We start from the raw sequence: 6,773 nt of genomic DNA on the forward strand, positions 1-6,773 counted from the left end.
GAAGGGTTTGAGCAAATTTGAATCAAAGATTCAAATTACAAACTCAAACATGGCCTTTTAAAGTGCTTTTCCTTGTTCTGTTAAAAACATCAATTTAACTTGTTTGATCATGCATGAAAATAGTACAGATGGATAGATTGGATTTTTCTGATCATTTTTCATATATAATTTGTCCAATTTGGAGTTACAGAATAAAAGTTATGAATTTTTGAAGTTTAAATAATATTCTGGAATTTCCTGATTTAAATTAAATCTAGAAAATCAATTACTGCGTCAGCCTGACGTCAGTGTGACGTCAGCAGGTCAACGGAACAGGTCTGGGTCAAACCTGACAGTGGGTCCCGCATGTCAGGGTGATTATTTTAATTAAAATTTAATTAAAACTAATCCTGTTTAATTAACAGGGCTGGGCCCCACCTGTCATTGACTCAGGGGAGTCAACCAGGGCCCACCCGTGGTCAAACCCGGGTCGGCTGCACCGGCGTTTAGCCGCCGGCGAGCCCGACGCGGCGGCGGGAGTGGTTTTGGCCATTTCGGCCACCAAATGGGCCAAGGAGACCACCGGAGGGGAGCTGAGGACAAGCCGCAGCTCTTGGCGGAGTCCGTTGAGGTCGGGGTGGCCGGAGTTGGCGCCGGCGACGACTTGGGTGGCCACCGGGGTTCGGCCGAAGACGAACTTGACGCTAGAGGGGTCGGTGAGGCTCGGGGAGTGGCTAGCTAGATGCTACGTGACACGGTGAGCATGACGGACACCAGTTTGTGGCCGGAGGATGACCGGGAGCACGTCGGCGACGAGCTCCACGGCGGTGGGTGCGGTTGAGCTCCGGGAGGTTGCTACACGGCTCGGGAGCAAGAACGGAAGGGAGGGGAAGATGGCTAAGCTCACAGTGAGTGCGACGGAGTCCTTGGTGCGGCCGGAGATGGACCGGAGCGACGACGGCGTTGAAGGGGATCTCCGGCAACGGTGAGCTCGGGCGAGGTCGGTGCGGTGGTCTCGGGCGTTGCGAGCGCTCGGGGCTCGGCTGCTCGATGAAGTGGACAGCGGCGGAGCTCCTGGACACGGTGAGACGGCGTGGGGTGGTCGGAGGGCGTGGCTACGGCGAGGGGGTGGCGGCGATGGCGTCGGCCATGGCTGGGGCGTGCGAGGGGGAGGGGCTGGAGAGGAGAGGGGTGTCTGGGGGGTTCGGGGGAGAGAGGGAGGCTGATCCACGGCGTTAGCCGGGCGAGGGAGGCGGCGAGGCGGCGAGCAGCTGCGTGGCGAGCTGCGGTGCTCGCCGTCGAGCACCTGCCTGCCTGCCTGGCCGGAAGCAGCTCGCTGGCGCGGTGCTGGGCTGGGCCGGCAGGTGGGCCGGTACTGGGCGACAGGTAAGCTTTTCCTCTTTTTTTCTGTTTCTGTTTTTATTTAATATATCTGCAACTTTGTTGAATTTAATAAAATACCTAGGCAACTTCAAAAATCACCAAATCACTCCTGGTCCATAGTTGGATTATTTCCAACATGAAACATTTTAGTTTGGAGGTATTTGAGCATTTAAATATTTTATATAATTTTAAATGCCCAAATTCAAATATTTTTGAATTAATTCAAAAACCCTAGGATGGCCTAGGAAAATGTGCACCACTTTTGGCAGAGGTTCTGAACCAAGACAAAAATGATGGGCATTTTAGAAGGGCATTTCAGGTTCATTGAAAAAGTTTTTAGTAAACCCTAGTTGGTTTCAGAGGGGACTGGGGGTTCTGTCATCCCATTTCAAGTTTCTGATGAAAAAAATAAACATGATGCAACACTCTAATGCATGGCTAACTAGGATGTGACACACTGGCCAGACACCCTTCGCTCTAGTCTATGGAGCGGAGGCAGTTCTCCCCACGGAACTCGTATACGGGTCACCTCGAGTGCTCGCTTATGATGAGCTCGAGCAAGAGCAGCTGCGGCAAGATGACGCGCTGCTCCTTGAGGAAGACCGTCTCCAGGCTGCTGTGCGAGCCGCTCGCTACCAGCAAGCTCTGCGCCGCTACCATAGCCGCAGAGTCAATGCCAGGAGTCTCGAGGAAGGCGACCTTGTTCTTCGGCGTGTTCAGTCGGCCAAGAATTCCAACAAGTTGACGCCGAGGTGAGAGGGCCCTTATCGGGTGAAACGAGTCACTAGGCCCGGCACTGTCCGCCTTGAGACCGAAGATGGCATTCCGGTGAGAAACTCCTGGAACATCGAGCATCTTCATAAGTTTTACCCATAGGGCGCGGTTGTCGGACCCTGTCCGGCAACCACCTTTCTGTACAAGTCTTGCCGCTGTTGCATGTAATCCTTTGTACAGAGCCGGGCGCAGACCCCGTGCACTAGTAAAGTTCATGTGCCCGCACATCTTGTCAGTTTCTTTATGCTATGACCCTTTTTCGCATATATTATCTGACACTTTGTGCAGCACCAGACCTCGGTAAGCGATAACGAGCCCAAGGCTCCATATCATTGCTTTATTTCTCTGTCTCTTTCTCAAAAGAAGGAAGGTTCCCTCGCCCACAAGGTTTACCATGGGGGGAAGGAGAAGATAATGGTGTGGACCAGGCCGTTCAAAAAAAATCCTTGCCGGGAAGTAGACGACAGAAAAGCTAAGTTGCTAAAGCTTGGGCAATCAGTTTTTTAAGTTTTTGAGTTATTTTCCTTGAACGACCGTGCTTTGTATGAAAAACCTGTGCGCGGAGGAACCAATTCACAGCTAGTCGCGCCCTTACTTTGTTTCGAGTCCGCTCAACAACTTAAGTGAGCTGCTAGCGCCCTTACTTTGCTTCGAGTCCGCTCAGCAACTTAAGTGAGCCGCTAGCGCCCTTACTTTGTTTCGAGTCCGCTCAACAACTTAAGTGAGCTGCAACTAGTTGCGACAAGCTTGCTTGTCGGTAGCGACCCCGCCAGCAGGCTGCTGAAGTTCCGCACTCGGCGCTCGCGGCAAGGGTGCCTGCACCGGCAAGTTTCCCTAGAAAGCGTAGGGCAGGACCATACAAAGCCGAGAGTCGAGTAAAGGAAGTAACACAACTATTTGTTACCTAATATAGAGTTATATTACAAGAATAACTTGTCGCGCCTCTAATAAAGTGTTCCCATGACATGATTGGCAGCGACAAGAGAAGAAGAAAACGGACGGCCTAATCTATGCGACCGCCGTCAACCCTTTTGACCTCGTTCACCCTGCCAACAATGGGTGCGACGAGGGCCTTAAGTGCGTCAAGATCAGCGTCCGCCGGCAGCTTCCTGAGGACATTGGTGAGGTTGAGGCCCGGATTGCGGAAGGCCACCTTCACCAGCACCTTCTCCAGAACTCCGGCACAAATCGAGCGTGACTCGTCGGCCAACTGCTTTGGGATCCGTTCCCGGAGTTGCTGGAGCACCGCCGCCACGCCTTTGAAGAACAGAGTGAGCTTGGCGCTGGGTTGGAGGTTCTCGTCGGAGGAGTACCCGAAGCCTTCCACCCCCAATTGTACCAGCTCCTCTTCGATAACTGCAGCAATGTCCACGAGGCCCTCCGTCCAGAGCTCCATAGTATCTCTGAGAAGATTCTGGGTTTCGGAGGCCCTCGCTAGCAGCGCCTCATTGGCCTCGATGTCCTTCTTCAAGTCTGCCTCCCGTTTCCTGGCGTTGTCCAACGTCTCCGTCAAGGTGGCCAGCTTCAGCGTCAGATCGGCGTTGGAATCCTTGGCGGCGCTCAATTCCTTGCCCCTCTCGGCGAGTCGGCCCTGCAGCTCACCGTGGGCAAGGGCGTCCTTCTCGCGCTCTAGCTTGAGGGCGGCAAGCTCTTCGCCACCAACCTTCAGATCAGTTTCTAGCTGCGCCACCTTTGCCTCCAATTCTTTCTTGGCGGCCTCGGCAGTCGCAGCTGTATCCTTTGCCTCTTGGAGCGTCCCGCCAAGTGCCCGTTCGCGCGCGGCAAGCTCCTCTTCGTGGCTGTCGAGGTTCACTTTCCGCTGAGTCAGCTCGCCTTCTCGCGCGTACAGCTTCTCGCCGGTGAGCCGCTGCTGCTCTTCAGCTTTGGCCTTCTCGAGGAGGAAGGCCTTCCATTCCTCGGTAAGCTGCTCCCGCTCCTCCGCCAAGGCCCGGAGAGTTTCTTGACGAAGACCCCGGAGCTCCTCCGCATGCTTCTCTATGTCCACGCTCGCCCTCGCGGCAAGCGCTTCCCGGGACTCCAACTTGACTTGACGGGCGCGGTAGAGCGCCAGCAGCCTCCGCAGCAGCCGCTCCTCCTCGGGCTCTTCACTGCTGCTTCCCGGCGCATCGACGATCGAGAACCCGGCGGAGGCAAGAACCTCCCCATCCAGAGCTTCTCCTTCCATCGGCGCCCTGGAGCTCGATGCCCAAGGGAGCTTGATGAAGATGCCCTCGCCAGCCTTCAGATAGGTGCCGGGCTGGGGCTCCTCGGAGCCTGACGCTGAGGCAGCGGCGGAGGGATCGGCGGTCGGTGCAGCGCCTGGCGCTCCTGCGGCCTCAGGGTCGTCAGTGCGATCGCCAGATCCCCCGCCAGCTTCTTCGGCAGCAGTCTTGGCGGCCTCTTCGCCGGCGGGCATGTTAGCGCGGCTCCTTCTTCGGTGGCCGCGGCATCATCAGTATTGCCGCACGCGTCTTCCTCGCCGCCCGCCTCGGTCTCCATCGGATTCGTGGAGGGTGGGTCTGACGACCAAAGAAGAAGGAGAAATCAAACAAGTGTTCGAGAAGAGAAATCAGCAGAAGACTACAAGGAAAGTTTTGGGCAAGAAGGGCTACCTGTTCTAGGATTTGCCGTCGCGGCCTCCACCACCGGCGGATTGTTAGCGCTGTCCCTTGCCGGAGACTCCTCCCTTGCCGGAGGCTCCTCCCTTACCGGAGGACGCTCCCTTGCCGGGGAGTCCGCCCTTGGCAGCGTAGTCGAAGCAGACGACGAGTCGGAGGAGATCACCACGCCCTCCTGATCAAGCTGTTCTGCTCCTGCACAAACAGAACAGAGATCGGATGTCAACAAAGGAAAAGAGCAACCACGCGCACCCAGAAGCAGAAAGTAAACCATATACTTACGCAGGGGGCTGCGCTGGGGGCTGCGCTGCGAAGTGATGGCCGGGTCCGGCAAGGTAGTCTCGGGCGCGCCTCCTGTCATCGCAGTGGGCTCGTCCTCGATGACCACCACCTGAGCCTTGGCCCTCTTCGCCGCCCTCTGTGCCAGAGTCCTGAAAAGGAGAGCCCAGGGTGAATCAGATCCGATGCAAGACAAGATCAGCAAGTTAAAGAACTACAAGAACAAGCAAGGGAATCTTACTCTGCTTCCTCTTCCTCATCGGAGCTGAGCGCGGAGAGGTCGAAGTTCGGCCCACCTCCGGCGCGATGAGGTGGAGGGGTGGGATCCCTTGGCCTCTTGGCGGGGACTGCGGCGCCAGCCCGAGACGACCCCGCCCCAGTTGCCACTACGGTGGGAGGCGCACCCGCGGCAACCGTACTTGCCGCGGTGGAGCGCGTCGTGCGGCGCTGCAGCTGTTGACCAGCTTGCCGCCCTGCTGCATCCCCGATCCTGCTGAGGCGCCTTCTTGGCTGCACTGGGGGCTGTGTTCCGGGTCCTGCTCCCGGCAAGCTCCCCGAAGGTGGCGGGCCGCTTGTACCCTCGGCGGACTCGTTCGACTCGGCATCGGGCGCTGCGAGCTCTTCTTCCTCTTCGGGGTGCTCCCAATCGGCAATGCTCATCGCCAATGAAGCGCCCGCTTCCTCCACGGTGAACCCGAATTCACCCACGGCCGCGGCTACTGCCGCCTCCTCCGCCCTGGTGGCGATGCGCTCCATCTCTTGCTCAGTGGTGTCGCGGGTGAGGAGCTTCTTCTCGTCAGCATTGACCACCACCTCCACTAGGCTGTCGAAGAACTGCTGCACGACGTCGCCGGTGGGCTCTTGCCAAGTTGGAGCGATCCCGTGCGAGTCACACAACGGCATCATTGCGCAGATGCGATCGCGCGAGGAGTTGTTGCACAGAGGAACAACGCCTACCGGCAACCTGAACCACTCAGGATGTTGTGGGTCATGCTTGAATATCTCCTTAAGCATCCTGTCCAACTCTAGGACGATGAAATTGAAGTTGAGGCCTGGACGCAACCTCATTATATCTGCCGGGCCTCCAAATTCCCAGGCAGGTCTCCCCCTCACCTACAGAGGGGCGATGCGCCGGCGAAGGAAATCTGCGCCGACAGCTCCTATAGTCAGCCCGGCAAGCCTGAGACGCAAGATCCGAGTGGTGGCGATCGTCATCTTGTCGTCGTCCGCGGACAGAGCGCTCCAGTCATTGCCGCGCACTGCTGGGGCTTGGCGCAGGGCGGTGAACGGCTGCGGGCTCTCTTCTACAATCCAGCACCAATCTGCTCTCCACTCGTCCCACTTGCTGCGGAGCTCCCCCTCCAGATAGGTCTCCTTCTTGCCGGCCCGCGAGATCCAGGCGATCCCGCCGGCAAGAGGTTCCCCTCTCTCGACACGAGGCATAAAGAATTGGCGGAAGAGAGCTACGTTGGGATGGACTCCGACAAAGTTTTTGCATAGATGGGCAAAAACTACCATGGTCAGAAGAGCGTTGGGGGTGAAGTCAAGGAGGTGGAGTCCGTAGGTGTTCATGATATCACAGAAGAAATCAGAGAATGGCGGGCAGAGCCCGCAGTAGAAGAACACGGCGAAGAAAGGATATCCGTCAGCTGGAGCTGCTCGCGAGGCGACGGCGGAGAGTACCTTTGTGCGCGGATGCGCCCACGTCTCCGTCGACCAGAAGAGATAGTACCACTCCCT

Source organism: Triticum dicoccoides, chromosome 6B, assembly GCF_002162155.2.
Source record: "Triticum dicoccoides isolate Atlit2015 ecotype Zavitan chromosome 6B, WEW_v2.0, whole genome shotgun sequence".
Lineage (NCBI taxonomy): Eukaryota > Viridiplantae > Streptophyta > Magnoliopsida > Poales > Poaceae > Triticum > Triticum dicoccoides.